General features: G+C 41.0%; 1 protein-coding gene across 1 annotated transcript in view; it reads right to left on the bottom strand.

Moving 5' to 3' along the window:
* Positions 1 to 2,331, bottom strand: part of LOC149442980 (melanin-concentrating hormone receptor 1-like) — a 48,427-nt gene extending 46,096 nt beyond the window's left edge. Inside the window, exon 1 of the mRNA XM_089656023.1 lies at positions 1,789 to 2,331. The gene's annotated coding sequence lies outside the window, so the exon portion shown is untranslated. The remainder of the gene's footprint in view (positions 1 to 1,788) is intronic.
* Between the last annotated feature and the right edge of the window lie 16,571 nt (positions 2,332 to 18,902).

Below are 18,902 nucleotides of genomic sequence, written 5' to 3'. Positions count from 1 at the left end.
TCAAAGAACTGGAAGACTTTTGTAAGGAAGAATGGGCAAAGATACCTCAAACAAGAATTGAAAGACTCTTGGCTGGCTACAAAAAGCGTTTACAAGCTGTGATACTTGCCAAAGGGGGCAGTACAAGATATTAGCTCTGCAGGGTGCCCAAACTTTTGCAGACGCCATTTTTTTGTTTTCTGTTATTTGGAAAGTGTAAATGATGGAAATAAAATCTAACTTTTGTTGACATATTATAAGAATGTCTAATCTGTAATTTGATGCCTTTTGGAGATTTTTCCATCTTTCCTTGGCTTCTTTATGCACATTAATACAAATTTTTAGCTGGGGTGCCCAAACTTTCGATCCCCACTGTATATATATATATATATATATATATATATATATACAGTATATATATAAATATATATATATATATATATATATACAGTATATATATATTATATATATATATATATAAACAAAAAAGAATGCGTGTATATATATATATATATAAATATACACACAGAACCATTTAAATTGTAAAGCTGAACAAAGTTAAGTATTCATAAAGCTGAATATTTCACCACCCTGCCTCATACTATCAGACCTGAGAAATGACACTGAAGCTGGTTTCACACTGATGCGTTTTTGCAGCGTTTGCTGTGTGTGTTTTAAAGGACATGTGACTCAACAGCAGCACCAAGGACACAACGCAGGTGCATCTTTGATGAGTTTTTTATGTGTTTTTGTCACGTTTTCCATTGATTTCAATGGGGAGGGGCATTTTTGGTGTGATGTGAAGAGCTCCATAGGAATAAATGGTCACACGTTGTTCTTCCACTTTTTAACGCAAGAGCGGAAGAAAAACAGATCAGTGTAAAAGCAGCTATAGGAGCATATTTAGAAAGCAACAAATCTGACATCCAGTAAATATTCTCTGCAGGTGGATCTTCCAGCTACATATGTTTGAAATAAGAATGATTAGTTCTCTATCAAAGAATGCTTATTATTATTTATTACAAGTACTTATATAGGGTCGTCAATTTATTCAGTGCTTCACATATATGTATATAGTACATTCTTCATCAGTCCCTGCTGTCAAGGAGCTTACAATCTAAGGTCTGTAACTCTCATTCAGACACATATTAGGGCCAGTTAACCTACCAGCATGTCTTTGGAGTGTGGGAGTAAACCCACCCAGGTACAGGGAGGATATGGAAACTCCAAGCAGGTAGTGCCATGGTTGGGATTCAAACCAGCAACCCTGATGCTACTAGGCAGAAGTGCTAACCACTTAGCCACTGTGCTGTTTGTTGAAAGTCACCTTCACTGCTTTAAACTGTAGATAGATCTTAAGCTAAACTAGATGATATTAGTTCGCTAAAGCACTTTGTATAATAACAATTGTAATTTTTAAAAATAAAATACCGTTTTAAATTTTCCTCTTTTTTTTTTTTACATCTCCTTCCGCCTCTTTCAACAGCTACCTGTTTTCATACACATCATTGTTCAGGTCCGACATCCTAGTCTATGGCTATGCAATGTATGTTGGCACAGCCTCTTGTAGGTTCCACCAGGACAGAGCGTGTGACAAGCTGATCATACAGGAGTGCAGTTGGGAGACAGACAGGGATAGAGTTGTCACCCTATAATAAGAAGTGCCTAAACAAACACCCCACATGGCAGGTATTATTTTGATGAAAGCTGCAGATATTTAAAACAAATGCAAAATAACTTTTGAAATGAAGTGACTATGAAGTTTTAGTGATTGGATTTAGATCTACTTCATTCTCATTATATAAATACCTGTACAAGTCGGTTGAAGTTTGCATCCCCGAAAAACAGGATTGCAGTCACCCACAGCCTACTCCGTCGCTCCCCTCTGGTCCCTCAATGGCTTTTTGTTGAAGGACACAGTTCTTTCCGTTAATCAGTAATCTCTGAATCCAATCGCCTTTAACCCCTCACTTGCTGGGGAGCCAGATCTCCCTTAGATCTTCATGCAGCTCCCAAACCTTCGCCGCAGCTGGACACCTTGGGCGCTTTTTTTACACAAGGTCATGAAATTGAATTTTAGCACCCAATCCTTGGCAGGAAGAAGACTGAAGATTTTAGAGGCATCCGGGCATTGCTTCCTTCCCCATGCCTTTCTCTGCTGTTGATATAATGATGCAGCAAAGTAAACTCAAGCTCGGGATTAATCTTGTGTGCAGATGATGCTGTCTGCTCTTTGAATGAATCTAGCAACCCCTCCAATCGCTGCACGACTGAGCACACCAGGGAGAATCTGTTATCCTGTGCGGTGAGAGAGGCAGGCAGCCAATGAGGGCACACAGCCCTTCAGCCACACGCGTACGAAAAACGAAAAGCTCCTCACACGCACTCCCCATGTATTGCTACCGAGTGACGACCGCCACTGATGCTGCAGTATGGTAGTGGGTGCATGATAGGATTGCCCAGTGGAAAAAAAAAGTATCATTATTTAAACGGTATGTAAACCTAAGAACAAAAATGTAATATGTTGCAGCTTAGCAGTCCTTAGATGAGGTGTCTGCATTTGTTTTCTTACTCTCCCTTCACTTTTACCTTGTAATGCAGTTTTGGGTTCATTCATACTGGGTGCATATACTGTAGCTGCGTTAATCAATGATCACCATTGATCATTGCAGACTCAGTGCAAGGACTCATAGGGGTTTATTTACTAAAAGATGAGAGTGCAAAATCTGGTACAACTCTGCATAGATACCAATCAGCTTCCAGGTTTTACTGCCAAAACTTAAAGTGGTGTTAAAGCCTTAAGGTTTTTCACTTTAATTCTTTCCATGCATTAAAGTGAAAAAACCTTCTGTGCTGCACGATCTCCCCCCAGCCCCCCTTATTCTTACCTGAGCCCAATCCAATCTACCGATGTGCACAAGAGCAGAGGCTCTTGTCGCTGTTTCCCTCCTCCCTGGGCATGATTGCTGTCAATCAAATGCTGTCCCGGGGGGGCAAGCCGACCGCTCTGTGCCATTGGACGGCTTGGGAGCGAACCTGCACAGGTGCCCCCATGGCAAGAGGCTTTCTATGAGGGCACCCGCTGAAGAGGAGGAGCCAGGAGCATTTGTTAACAGTTATTGAAATGTCACAAAATTACATTTCACGCAACTCATGTGGTGACATGCTTTGTGGTGCATGAAAATGTAGACATGCTCCATTTGTATGCAACACATATCCCCAGACCTGTATGGTGGGAACAGGGCACATACAAAAATGTTTTTAAATAGATACCCAACATGACAAACCTTAAATTTGTGCGCGTCTATGAAATGGCAGCAAATTTCAATACCCTATACTTTCTGTAGGCAACGCTTCAAAAGCCCCTATGGGGTTTATTTACTAAAGCTGGAGAGTCCAAAATCAGACTCCCTTCTGCATAGAAACCAATCAGCTTCTAACCTCAGCTTGTTCAATGAAGCTTTGGCAATGAAACCTGGAAGCTGATTGGTTTCTATGCAGAAGGGAGTCTGATTTTGGACTCTCCAGCTTTAGTAAATAAACCCCTATAGGTCATCAGCTCTCAGTCTCGCGGCAATATGTAACGTGTATTGCAATCGTGTATTTTCACGCGTAAGCGCCCCAACGTGTGTGTTTAGGTTCGTACGTGCGTATATGTGGGGATGGCTCTTCTCTTTTTTTATTATTTCATTTTCATTCAAATTCTTTACAAATATCTGTCTTTTTAATCTTTCAAATCTAACACCGTTCATTTCGGGCTCGGGACTTCATTATATCACACATGACATTGCTGTAAAAACTACATTTCCCAGTGTGCATAGCGAATCGGCCCAACTACACATGCTTGGCCTGTCTGTGGGTCTGAGGTTCTGATATATAGCAATGGTGATTTAAAATGAGGCTGGGCATGTACTCGTCACAATGTGGATTTGCAAGGAACACAGCATGGCATGTGTTGGCACGCATAATTGCAGTTTACTATGGAACGAGCACCCCTTGATGTCAACCAAACTTCAGTTAATGTAAACAAACTTTTAAATATTGCCTCCCTGTTGCCCTCCATTCAATTTATATTAAATTGCATTGTAGATACCTTTTTTTAATGTGTTTATATTCACATGACCACCGAGCTCCAGCTCTGACTCCTTTCTGTTCGGCAGGTGGGTTTGAACTCTCCCCTGCCGACAAAGCCTAGAGCTATGGATGCCAGTGGGTAAGATCACTGGTCTGTGTGATTCAGCCCCATTGTTGGCCCTCCACTTTAACACAGATTCTTGAAACTTAAAAAGAAAGGAATTTACTATTTATTAGTATACACGGCAATGCTGAGGCAATATTTAAAAGCTGATTTATTGCATATCCTTTCCTTCAACCTTAACCTCTTCACGCAGGCCGAACGCAAATGTGCGGCCTCCCGGCGTCTGGGCCTAGACGCCGAGCGGCCGCACATTTGCGTTCTATTTAAAAAGAACATATGTGCTGAGAGTGCGCTCCCAGCACACATATCCGGTACTTCTCTTTCAATCATGACCTTTCCCGATCATGTGACCGCCGTGACGGCGTGTCACAGCGGTCACATGACCCAAAACCCTGCCCTGCTTCTCGGCTGTTAAAACCCTTAAAGGGCCAGGAGGCGGCGGCGCCAAGGGGTTAAAGTGTCACTAAAAGCATTTTCTTCATTTTGGATAGAGTAAGGGAGGGTTAGGACCCCTGTCTGTTTTTTTGCCATTTGTGTCCCATTGGGGAGATTTCCCTTCATTTCCTGTCCTATAACCATAACAGGAGATGAGAATAAATTCTTCCAAAGTGATGGAATCTCTGGTTTTATCATAAGAGCTAGTGTCCCCATTGGAACGTTTCTCCTTTTTATTCCTGGTCTGGGGACAACCCAAAATTTCGGATTTTCTTTTACTTTCAAAGATAATGGTAAACAGGACAAATAGAGAGAGTGAATAGAGCCGCAGACAGCAGTAAAAACTGACAGAGGTTCTAATCCCTCTCCACTCCGTCCAAAAAAAAGAAAGTTTTGCCTTTAGTGACACTTATTGTGACAGGTGTTACCAGGGGACAGGAACATCAGACAGGCCTAGAATTGGATGGGGAATAACTGCGCAGCACACAATTCACATATAGGTAAAGGCGAGTAGATTCTAAGGCTGGGTTCACATTTGTGCGGTACGTTTGCATGTACATATCCGTGGTACAGCAGCCCATTCGTTTGAATGCTGTACCCATGAGAAATACTAGTAAAGAAGCCCTTGACCATTTTTTAAAAACTGCACACAAATGCAGGTGTTTTGTTGATGCGTGGAAGTGCCATTAAAGTGTTTCTAAAGTGAAAATATTTTACCTAAATGCATTCCCTGCATTATGATGAAAAAAATGTTCCAGTATTTGTATTGCCCTCTTACCCCCTAAACACTAATCTGAGTCCTATCTTGATCCAGCGCTGTGCCTGTCTGCAGGGCCTCTGTCCTCCACATGACAGAGAGGCATCAGGAGGAGCCATTGGCTCCAGCTACTGTCAATCAAATCTTGTAAGTGGGGGAACGGACAGAGCTGTGCTGTGTCTATGGACGCAGAGCCCAGTTCGGGAGCGTAGCTGCACATGCGCATGCATAAGAAGCAGCTTCCTATGGGGGTGCACAGAATAGGAGGAGGCTGGCTGGGGATCCCAGAAGTGGAGGATCAGAGCAACCAATTATAAACCTGTTTATTATTTTAAGTACACAAAAAAAAAACAAGTCTTTGCAGGCCCTTTAAGAATTAATGGCACCCAAGTGTATCTTCTAAAGAATAGTGCATTTTGCCTGAGGGCTGGAAATACATGTGATTTTGTGAGCAACATGTGTGCGTTTTAATGCATTTTTGCTTTGTTTTCAGTGCATTTCAGGCCTGTTTCACACCAGTGCAGTTTGCGTTTTGTTCATTTGCAGTGTGTTTTGAGTTTTTGCATGGTTGTTTTTTAATTTAATTTTTTTTTTTAAACTTGTTGCTGGGCAGATTAAAAATGCATAACAAACATGTTCTTTTTTTTTGCATTTTTGCTTCGTTTTCAATGGGTCTGGCCTTGTTCACACCAATGTAGTTTGTGTGTTGTCCATTTTTTGACGTACATTTTGCATTTTTGCACATGCGATTTTTGATGCTTTTTGTGTTTTTTTTGATAATCAGATTAAAAACACAAAATGCGTCAAACGCGTGAAAAATGTGTTAAAAACGCACTACATGTGTTTTCTGCAGCCTCTCCATTGAAGTCTATTGAACCAAAAATGCAACGTTTTGCATTTACAAAAGTCTCTGACCCTTTCCAAAAACGCAGCAGATCAAAACAGCATAGATGTGAACGTGTCCGATAGGAAACCATATTAAATGGACTGTAGTGTGTTTCTGCAAAAAGCACTAAAAAAATGCATGTGTACGAACCAGACCTCAATGGTAAGGTGCGTTTTCTTTTTTGTAATTCGCCAAATATGCTCCAAAAATGCTGCGAGCAGGATTTTTAACAATGCAAGGGAAGCGCAACGTACCAGTGTGAAGACATATATTGAATTTAAAGGGATGCATTTTTCTTGAGCTTTTCTTGCACCTTATTTTTTTTTACGCAAAACTAATTGTGACAGTAGCCTATTGGCCGAAAAGGTATTGAAAATAGATTCATATTCATTTAAATTCATGGTATTAATTAAAAAGTCAAATATAATACAATTATATCTAAAAAAAATATATTTATTAAAAAACTGTTCCAGTTTTTGGCCAAATGCATCCTATATTTTCAGTTTTGGTCCAGAATTTTCATTTCGGTGCACCACTAATACCCCCCCACTGGATAGATAGATAGACAGATAGATAGGCATATATTTTGTAATATATATTATAATAAATATATATATATAATATATACAGTTAGGTCCATATATATTTGGACACAGGCACAAGTTTAGATTTTTTCAGGTATTTACCAAAACATATTCAAGCTATAGTTGTATAATGGATATGGGCTGAAAGTGCACACTCTCAGGTTTAATTTGAGGGTATGTACATCCAAATTGGAGGAAGAGTAACCATTAAGAGTAGCCATTCCCCCTTTTTCAAGGGACCAAAAGTAATTGGACAATTGAATCAAAAGCTGTTTCATGGCCAGGTTTGGGCTATTCCATTATTCCTTCATCATTTAAGCAGGTAAAAGGTCTGGAGTTGATTCTAAGTGTGGTATTTGCATTTGGAATCTATTTCTGTGAACCTACATCATGCATCAAAGGAGCTGTCCATGCAAGTGAAACCGGCCATTGTAAGGCTTCAAAAACTAAACAAATCCATCAGAGAGATCGCAGCAACATTAGGAGTGGCCAAATCAACAGTTCGGTACATTCTGAGGAAAGAAGAACGCACTGGTGAGCTCAGCAACATAACAAAGCATGGACATCCACGGAAGACAACAATGGTGGATGATCGCAGGATCCTCTCTATGGTAAAGCAAAACCCATTCACAACATCCAGACAAGTGAAGGACACTCTGCAGGAGGTGGGCGTGTCATTGTCAAAGTCTACAATCAAGAGAAGACTTCACGAGAGCAAATACAGAGGGTTCACCACAAGGTGCAAACCATTCATAAGCCTGAAGATTAGAAAAGCCAGATTAGACTTTGTGAAAAAACATCTAAAAAAGCCGGACCAGTTCTGGAAAAGCATTCTTTGGACGGATGAAACTAAGATTAACCTGTACCAGAATGACAGGAAGGAAAAAGTGTGGAGAAGGCTTGGAACAGCTCATGATCCAAAGCACACAATGCTATCTGTAAAACATGGTGGAGGCAGTGTGATGGCATGGGCATGCATGGCTTCCAGTGGCACTGGGTCATTGGTGTTTATTGATGATGTGACAGAAGACAGAAGCAGCCGGATGAATTCATCAGTGTTTAGAGATTTACTGTCAGCCCAGATTCAGCCAAATGCAGCAAAGTTGATTGGACGGCGCTTCACAGTACAGATGGACAATGATCCAAAACACTTTGCAAAGGCAACCCAGGAGCTTTTGAAAGAAAAGGAGTGCAATATTCTGCAATGGCCGAGTCACTCACCTGATCTCAACCCCTTTGAGCATGCATTTCACTTGACAAAGGCAAAACTAAAGGCAGAAAGACCCACAAAGAACAACTGAAGACAGCTGCAGGTAGAGCCTAGCCAAGCATCAGAAAGGAGGAAACACAGTCTTTGGTAGTGTCCATGGGTTCCAGACTTCAGGTAGTCATTGCAAGTAAAGGATTCTCATCAAAATATTAAAAATGAACATTTTATTTTTGATTGTATTCATTTGTCCAATTACATTTGAGCCCCTGAAAATGGAGGGACTGTGTATACAAATGGCTGCAGTTCCTAAAATATGTACTTGATATTTATGTTCAACCCCTTAAATTAAAGCTGAAACTCTGAACTTCAAATTCATTTGGATTTATTCATTTTAATTTATTTTGGTGGCATACAGAGCCAGAATTATGAAAATTGTGCCTGTGTCCAAATATATATGGACCTGTGTATGTATGTGTATATATATATATATATATATGTATATGTATATATATATATATATTTATATTTGGAAAGTAAACTCTGCAGTGACCCCAGCATCTCTCCCTGAATAGAGACTGAAGCTGTGTCTCTAGTAATACTGCAGGTCATGCATTGTCTTTGAACAATTCTGGCAGCAATGAGCACAAAGATGTCCTGGCGTCATTGGAACTCGTCACTTGACAAACATACAGAGCTTAACATCTGCCTGACAAAAATAGGCGCTGTCAGATGGGTTTAGGTCTCCTCTTAAATGGGAGCCGATGATAATGGGGAAGAAGGATTTCACGCTGGGTCTGAGTCACCGCCGCACTGCTCACGTCATTCCTAAAATCCCTTCTGTTCCCCTGCAGGATTCATTCCTCTGCAGAATACCAAAATCTTCACTGAAGCCTTTGAGCCAAGATGTTGGGAAGGAAACTCCGCACCAACCTAACCTGCTGTTCTCTGTATTATACCTCATGATAGCATCTGTCTATCTTTGGATCTATACCTCTGTGTGTCTCTCTCTCTCTTTCTCTCTCTCTCTCTCTCCACATTTATTTTCATTATTTCTAGTATATATCTGTTAGTTTCATATATATATATATATATATATATATATATATATATATATATATATATACACACATTTATTTTCTTTCTTTCTATCTTTTTCTGTCTATCATCTGTCTATCTCTCCCTCTGATATGCGTTATGTCCCTGTACAAAAAAAAAAAAAAAAAAAACTTCCATGGAATCTAGCATTGTCTTCACTGCAGTTGAAATTGTCCTTGTGCTGCTATTGTGGAACTACTGTCCACGTTCCTTCCTGGTTCCCTGCTTCTGTGCTGCCATATTGGAACTACTGTCCACGTTCCTTCCTGGTTCCCTTCCCTGGTTTCATGCTTCTGTGCTGCCATATTGGAACTACTGTCCATGTTCCTTCTTGGTTCCCTTCCCTGCTTCTGTGCTGCCATATTGGAACTACTGTCCACGTTCCTTCCTGGTTCCCTTCCCTGGTTTCATGCTTCTGTGCTGCCATATTGGAACTACTGTCCATGTTCCTTCTTGGTTCCCTTCCCTGCTTCTGTGCTGCCATATTGGAACTACTGTCCATGTTCCTTCTTGGTTCCCTTCCCTGCTTCTGTGCTGCCATATTGGAACTACTGTCCATGTTCATTCCATGCTTCTGTGCTGCCATCTTGAAACTACTGTGCATGTTCCTTCCGTGGTTCCATACTTCTGTGCTGCTATCTTGGAACTACTGGAAGAGACCTTTGGCCTTTTTGCGCATGTGCGGTATTGTTATCACACAATACGTCAATATGTGGGATATTGACATTCCAGGAAGCAGCGGGTGACCGAACTGCATTATCCATACTTAGGTGAGGAATCAGGAAGTTTGGGTCTGCACAGAGAAATAAAAAAGATATTTATTATAAAAAAAGAAAATCAAAAACCTGTCTGCAGGTCACATACATTTAGATTTACCAAAGTTACTGTATGTAATATGAGGACACACCTAAATCATCCAGGCCGGCTGTTGTGTTGCATAGTTGTTGGTAGATCTAAAGGGGGTTGAACAAGCAGATTGTAACGTGCATGGAGAGCTTAAAAGGAAGCAGAGGAGAGGAGGTCCATATCCTGGGTTAAGCTCCCCTTTAATAAGGGTGGACAGTTTGGAGACTGCAAATAATAGTCTTTTTATCAAACACCTGTAAAGCAGTACAGTTTTTATTCCCTTTACCATGCTATAATCAACCAAGTCTTCTGAAAATAACCTAGAACCCAGTACACAGAATTTAGATCAGGTCACAGCACCTAGAACCAAGGTCAATTTTTTGGCATGGCCTGTGCAGTTTTGCCAATGGCTTAATGTACTGAAAACATACAGATCACCAACTATGAGTCTGCACACAAAGAACCTAGGTCAGAGAACCTAGAACACCGAACATAGAACCCAGTACAAAGAACCAAGATCTGATAGCAGTACCTAGAACCCTGTATACAGAACCTCTATCAAATCTCAATATCAAGAACCCAATACACAAAACCTAGGTTAGGACACAGAACCTAGAACCCAATACAAAGAATCTAGATCAGTACACATAACCCAGAACATTTATATATATATATATATATATATATATATACACACACACTATATTGCCAAACGTATTGGGACACCTGCCTTTACATGCACATGAACTTTAACCACTTCAATACCGGGCACTTTTACCCCCTTCCTGCCCAGGCCAATTTTCAGCTTTCGGTGTTGTCGCACTTTGAATGACAATCGCGCGGTCATGCAACACTGTACCCATAAAAAAATTATACTTTTTTTCACACAAATAGAGCTTTCTTTTGGTGGTATTTAATCAATGAGTTTTTTATTTTTTGCTAAATAAAAAACCCTGAAACTTTAAAAAAAAACTCCTTTTTCTGTCTTTTCTTTTTGTTTTTGTTATAAAATTTTGCAAATAAATAATATTTTTCATAACTGTAGGTCAAAATGTATTCTGCTACATTTTTTTGGTGAAAATACCCCAAATTAGTGTATATTATTTAGTCTGTAGGAAAGTTATAGAGTCCACAAACCATGGTATATACAGTGAAGGAAATAAGTATTTGATCCCCTGCTGATTTTGAATGTTTGCCCACTCACAAAGAAATGATCAGTCTAAAAATCGAATGTTCGGTGTATTGTAACACTGAGAGACGGAAGAGCAACACAAAAATTCAAAAGAAATGCATGTCTAACAAGTTATGCACTGATTTGCATGTTCATGAGGGAAATAAGGATTTGATCCCCTATCATTCAGCAGGATTTCTGGCTCCCAGGTGTCTTTCATACAGGTAACAAGCTGAGGTTAGAAGCAGTCTCTTAAAGGGAGTGCTGCTAATCTCATTTTGTTACCTGTATAAAAGACACCTGTCCACAGGAGCAATAAAACAATCAGATCCCAAACTCTCCACCATGGTAAAGACCAAAGAGCTGTCCAAGGATGTCAGGGACAAGATTGTAGACCTACACAAGGCTGGACTGGGCTACCAAACTATCACCAAGCTTGGTGAGAAGGTGACAACAGTTGGTGCAATCATTCGCAAATGGAAGAAACACAAAACAACTATCAGTCTCCCTAGGTCTGGTGCACCATGCAAGATCTCACCTCGTGAAGTGTCAATGATCACGAGAACAGTGAGGAATCATCCCAGAACTACACGTGAGGATCTTGTCGATGATCTCCAGGCAGCTGGGACCACAGTCACCAAGAAAACAATTGGTAACACACTACGCCGACAAGGACTGAAATCCTGCAGTGCCCGCAAGGTCCCTCTGCTCAAGAAAGCACATATCCAGGCTGTCTGAAGTTTGCCACTGAACATCTGAATGATGCAGAGGAGGACTGGTTGAAAGTGTTGTGGTCAGATGAGACCAAAATTTAGCTCTTTGGCATCAACTCAACTCACCATGTTTGGAGGAGGAGGAATGCTGCCTATGACCCCAAGAACACCATCCCAACTGTCAAACATGGTGGTGGAAACATTCTGCTTTGGGGGTGTTTTTCTGCTAAGGGGACAGGACAACTGCACCGCATCAAAGGGACGATGGATGGGGCAATGTACCATCAAATCTTGGGTGAGAACCTTCTTCCCTCAGCCAGGGCACTAAAAATGGGTCGTGGATGGGTGTTCCAGCATGACAATGACCCAAAACACACAGCCAAGGCAACAAAGGAGTGGCTCAAGAAGAAGCATATTAACATCCTGGAGTGGCCTAGCCAGTCTCCAGACCTTCATCCAATTGAAAATCTGTGGAGGGAGCTGACAGTTCGAGCTGCCAAACGTCAGCCACCAAACCTTAATGACTTGGAGAGGATCTGCCAAGAGGAGTGGGCCAAAATCCCTCCTGAGATGTGTGCAAACCTGGGGGCCAACTCCAGGATACATCCGATCTCTGTTATTGCCAATAAGGGATTTGCCCCCAAGTACTAAGTCATGTTTTGTGAAGGGGATCAAATACTTATTTCCCTCATGAACATGCAAATCAGTCATCATTTGTTACACATGCATTTCATTAGATTTTTTGTTGCTATTTTGTCTCTCAGTGTTACAATACACCGAACATTCGATTTTTAGACTGTGAATTGGCCCTAGTATGTGTATGTGTGCACAGGAGATAGGGCCCTTAGATTGTAAGCTCTTGAGAGCAGGGACTGATGTGAATGTAAAGCACTGCATAAAACTGATGGCGCTATATAGATATCTGTAATCATTTTGTATAATTATAAGTAGGAGGATATCATTTTCATGAAATTGTAATTATAGCAAAATGTAAATATTCATTTTATATTTCTCCTACAAATAGTGACAAAGTCTGACATTGATACGATTTTCTGTTGTAATGATCTGTGTGTAATGTGTGGGGGGGGGTCTGCAGAGCCGGTCTCACCTGGCTGCACACAGTCTTGGTATTTCGGCTGGCACGAGCCGACACAATGACTCATTCTCTGACTGACGGGATGACTCATCTCCACGGCAAAGCTTTTTACCCACCGGCTTGGGGATGGGGAGCAAATATGCAGAATTGGCACTTGAGAGCATTTGTGAACCTCTGACATTGAAAATGGAAATTACCAAAGAGTCTCCACTACGTCTGTTCTGCACAAAAATACTGACGCTGATTTTTTTTGTTTTTAAAACGCTGCTGGCGGTTCAATTACTGTTTTTAACCCTTTTACTACCACCGACATATGTCATATGTTGTTGGGGTTTATACAAGCTCCTGGCTGCTACAGCAACTATGAGTGTGTATGTATCACAAGCTGGCTGTTAGCTTTCAGATGAAACCGATTGGGTGGCTCTGTTGCTTTTACAAATCCCTAGAAGTGTGCCCCCCGCACATGGCCATCCCCCCTGCCATGCATCCTAGGCTATGCTGTCCCACATTCAGGCTCAGGGCCAGGCAGAGGTGTCGCCAGGCAGAGACAGTGAGATAGCATCACTGATACCCCCTAGCACAGTGGTTCTCAACCTTCCTAATGCCGTGACCCTTTAATACAGTTCCTCATGTTGTGGTGACCCCCAACCATAAAATTATTTACCCAGTAATTATAATTCATGAGTGTCGTTTTAACTCCAATACTGCTGCTTTCAACACAGTAGCTGCTTTTAACAGAGTAGCTGCTTTCAACACAGCAGCTGCTTTCTACACAGTAGCTGCTCTTTACACATCGGAAATATGTGTTTTCTGATGGTCTTAGGGGACCCCTGTGAAAGGGTCGTTCGACCCCCAAAGGGGTCACGACCCACAGGTTGAGAACCACTACCCTAGCAGGAGCGGACTGACAACTCATGGGGCCCCCGGGCAATAGGGGATCATGGGGCCCCTGTGTCCTTGCCCAAACTCAAAAAAGCCTATGAAAAAGGTACCAGGGGCATCTCATGGGGCCCCCTACTGACCCCGGGCCCTCGGGCGGTGCCCGAGTTTCCAAATGGTCAGTCCGCCCCTGCCCCCTAGCTTGTAAGATCCTGGAAACGATGTATATAACAAGTCACTTTCCTCAGCTGCTGTAGGTGGAGAAGCAGCTAATGGATTGCAGTCTGTGCTGTATTAGCTTCCATGAAGGGCAGGTGAGACGTGCTGAGTCTAAAAGACCCCTGATGTTTCATTGAAGAGAACCTGTCACAACAGCATGATAATACAGGGGTCTACAAATTTTCTAAAGAAAGGGCCAGGTTACTGTCCATCAGAATTTATGGGGGTGGACTTTTCCCAGTGGGAGTAAACAATTCCCGATCTTTGGTTTTAGGACAGAAACAGTTGGTGTCAGTAGGAGGAATAGTGTTGCATTTTTGTTGTGCGTGGAAGGAATTATGCCCCATCGTTGGTGTCAGTGGAAGGGATTGTGCCCTATGGTTGGTGTCAGTGGAAGGGATTATGCCCTATCGTTGGTGTCAGTGGAAGGGATTGTGCCCTATCGTTGGTATCAGTGGAAGGGATTATGCCCTATCGTTGGTGTCAATGGAAGGGATTATGCCCTATCGTTGGTGTCAGTGGAAGGGATTATGCCCTATCGTTGGTGTCAGTGGAAGGGATTGTGCCCTATCGTTGGTGTCAGTGGAAGGGATTATGCCCTATCGTTGGTGTCAGTGGAAGGGATTGTGCTCTATGGTTGGTGTCAGTGGAAGGGATTATGCTTTATCGTTGGTGTCAGTTGAAGGGATTATGCCCTATCGTTGGTGTCAGTGGAAGGGATTATGCCCTATTTTTGGTGTCAGTGGAAGGGATTATGCCCTATCGTTGGTGTCACTGGTAGGGATTATGCCCTATCGGTGTCAGTGGAAGGGATTATGCCCTATCGTTGGTGTCAGTGGAAGGGATTGTGCCCTATCGTTGGTGTCAGTGGAAGGGATTATGCTCTATCGTTGGTGTCAGTGGAAGGGATTATGCTTTATCATTGGTGTCAATTGAAGGGATTATGCCCAATCGTTGGTGTCAGTGGAAGGGATTATGCCCTATTGTTGGTGTCAGTGGAAGGGATTGTGCCCTATGGTTGGTGTCAGTGGAAGGGATTATGCTCTATCGTTGGTGTCAGTGGAAGGGATTGTGCACTATCGTTGGTGGCAGTGGAAGGGATTGTGCCGCATAATTTGTGTCAGCGACAGGAATTATGCACTATTGTTGACATGTTGCATGTTTCTTTAACAACTTGACAGCCTGTATACATCTTCTCCATTACCGAGCTATTTTTTGGTTTTCAATGCTGTGATAGTTTGCTTGACAATTACTTGGTCATGCAGCACTGCACCCAAATTCATTTTATACCTTTTTTTTTTTTTTTTACATAGACAGAGCTTTCTCTTCATTTTTTTTAACTATATGGATCCATGCAGTACTCTTCGCAGAAAAAATGCTAATTTTGAACAGTTTTTGTACTAGCATTTGGGAGCGTTTAGAGCAGTGGTTCTCAACCTTCCTGATGCCGTGACCCTTTAATACAGTTCCTCATGTTGTGGTGACCCCCAACCATAAAATTATTTACCCAGAAATTCTAATTCATGAGTGTCGTTTTACCTCCAATACTGCTGCTTTCAACACAGTAGCTGCTTTTAACAGAGTAGCTGCTTTCAACACAGCAGCTGCTTTCTACACAGTAGCTGCTCTTTACACATTGGAAATATGTGTTTTCTGATGGTCTTAGGGGACCCCTGTGAAAGGGTCGTTCTACCCCCAAAGAGGTCGCGACCCACAGGTTGAGAACCACTGGTTTAGAGTGTTTTCCTGCCAGAAAACCGCTCTCAAAAATGCAAAACAGAAGACTTTTTTTCTGCCTCTAAATTCTGAGCTTAAAAAATACCTCTAGACTACATAATGTGCATGGACAGATAGGACAACATTTGCTTCAGTCAGTGTGCATGGAGTCTTTATAATAAAAATGACCAAACATTTTGCAGAAACCCTGCTGTTTTTCCTTTGTTAAGGCCCTAAAATGCCTCCAAAATTGCTTAGTTTATGTCATAGTGTATACAGTGCAGCAATCAGAGTGCAACTGTCAGGACTATGTACTGCACAGGACAGCTTGTAGCAGGGGCGGACTGACAACTCATGGGGCCCCTGGGCAATAGGGGATCATGGGGCCCCTGTGTCCTTGCCCACACTCAAACCACACCCAGAAAAGCCTATGAAATGTACCAGGGACATCTCATGGGGCCCCCTACTGACCCCGGGCCCTCGGGCAGTGCCCGAATTCCCCAATGTTCAGTCCGCCCCTGGCTTGTAGTCAGTTAGGCTGCTTTTACACTGCTGCATTTTTGCTGTGCTAAAAATGCAACAAAAACACAATCCCATTAACTCCTATGGGACTCTTCACACCATTGAATTTCCAAGGGAGAAGTCCTGCATGTTGCATCTTTGGTGCAGTTTTCAAAATACACCAAAAACGCAGGTCCCCATTGAATGAATAGAAAATGTGGCAAATACACATAAAAAACACACCTGTATTGCATTTCTTGTGTGTTTTTTGGATCACATGTCCAGGTCTCACGGGTGCAGGCTGGGTAATAGGCACACAGAGAAAGCATCGGAAACACGAAAAAAAAAGCATTGGCGTTTTGACTGCGTTTTTGCGGTGGAGTAGTGTGAAAGCAGCCTTAGTCAGATAGTGCCCCCTTTTGATGGTTGTTGATGGTGAGTGTCCCTTTGAATGTTGGTAATGAGTGGTAAATGCCCCCTGACTACTGGTGTTCAATGGAGTTTTTCCCCACAACATTGATTATCAGTGTTACCCTTTTATGGTCCATATGTGCCCTGTGTACCCCACCTCCCTTGCTGTTCTGTGGTGGTCAGTGTACCCCTCTCCTCGCAGCTCAGTGTGCTTTGGCCATACATCTTTAGTTTATCTTTTAACAATGAAAACCAGCGCAAACCCACATATTCAATTGCATTACTCAACTTAAAAAATCATTTTTTTTGCTAATAAAGATATATATAATAAATTATATATAAATAAATTAATATAAAAATAAAAACATTAAATTAAATTCATAAGTCCAGTGACAAAAAAAATCAAGTGATAAAAAATAGAAAAAGTCCCAAAAAAATATATATATATTTAACAGTCCCGTGACAAAAATAAATCAATTTATAATTATCATTGGATTCTTCCGTGTTACTGATCCCTTCACCATCCACCAGTGCAGAAATCAACATTAACCGCACTCACCAGATATTAGTGAGTCACACGCCTTTCAGGAATATTAAGGGCTCCTGGACCCCCTTTACTTTTGTGAGACCTCCAAATGCTGTTTCCTCTTATATTTGGGTACCTCTTCTGCTTACTCCTCTCATCGAATCCCCCAAAGAAAATCAGGAAAAAGAAAAGACCATAGCGTGATACCGTAGTAATCTCTCCTCCAAATAATCTCTCCAGACCACTCACATTCTTTTGCGGGATATGGCCCGCCTTTTATTCAAAACAACAATGATTTTCTTCCAAAATGATCCACTTTTCAGGTACACCGACTTCTTATGAGACCCCACAGTCTAGTCTTCACCCCAAACACAAGGGTAAAGACAGATAAGAATAAATATAAATGAAAATAAAAATAAATAAAAATAAAATACAAAAAATAATAATAATAAAAATAGAAATAAAAACAAATATAAGTAAATAAAAATAAAAATAAATACAAAAATAAAAATAAATATAAATAATAATAAAGATAAAAATAAATAAAAATAAAAATAAAAAAATATAATAAAAAATATAAATAAATAAAAATAAAGATAAAAATACACTAATATAAGGCATGCGGATGCATTGGGAGCAGTTAAATGGGCCTTGGAGGCAAAAGCAGGTTTAAAATCACAGCAAACTGAATTTTTACTTAATAGTTTAAATTTAGCTATGTCACATAATTACTTTTGGTACTCTGGGAAATATTATAGGCAAGCAAGGGGTGTGGCCATGGGGGCCAAGTATGCACCATCGGTGGCAAACTTGTTCATGAGTAGGTGGGAAAGTGAAGCCATTTTCAAGAAAAGAACTACAGAGTTGCTAGTGTATAGAAGATTTATTGATGACATTATTATAATTTGGAAAGGTACAAGAGAGACACTGGAGGAGTTTATCCAAGAAATGGGGATTAATTCTTTTAACATATCATTTACTAAAAATATTAGTGAGGAGGGAGTGGATTTTTTGGATCTGACAATTTACAAGAAAGATGACAGGTTTTATACCAAGACATATTTCAAGCAAGTAGATAGGAATGGATATATCCCAAATTTTAGTTGCCACCATAAAAATTGGCTAAAATCCATCCCTAAGAGTCAGCTTATTAGGATCAAACGTAATTGTGATGATGAAGGTGTTTTTTTGGAACAGTCTGAGGTGTTGTTGCAAAGGTTTAGGGAGAAAGGCTATGGAGAAGAAAATCTGGCGGTTTCATTGGAACAGGTTAGAAAGATCAGTAGAGATGAACTTCTAAAGAAAAAAGAAAGTAAAAAGAAGTTGGGAGATGTGGCTTTCATCACAGGATATTCTAAGCATTACAAATTAGTTGAAAACATTATTAAAAAATATTGGTCAATTTTAATGAGGGATGAAACCCTTGGGAAAGTGTTACCTAGTAAACCCCTGTTTATATATAGAAAACCATCTACTTTAAGGTCTAGGCTTGTTAAAAATGTTCCAGATGTACCTAAGAAATTGGTTACTTTTTTGGATAGGGCTGGTTTTTTCAAGTGTGGGAGGTGTTTGGCTTGTAGAACCCTGAAAGGGGATAGAAAGAAGCAATACAAGGATTTTCAATCCTGTTATAATGGAGGATCCCATAAGATCAATAAATTTATATCATGTGATAGTACG

Source organism: Staurois parvus, unplaced genomic scaffold (genome assembly GCF_062004578.1).
Source record: "Staurois parvus isolate SC_StPar_1 unplaced genomic scaffold, SC_StPar_1.0 ptg000882l, whole genome shotgun sequence".
NCBI classification, from domain to species: Eukaryota; Metazoa; Chordata; class Amphibia; order Anura; family Ranidae; genus Staurois; species Staurois parvus.
This window is presented reverse-complemented; position numbering and strand designations above follow the sequence as displayed.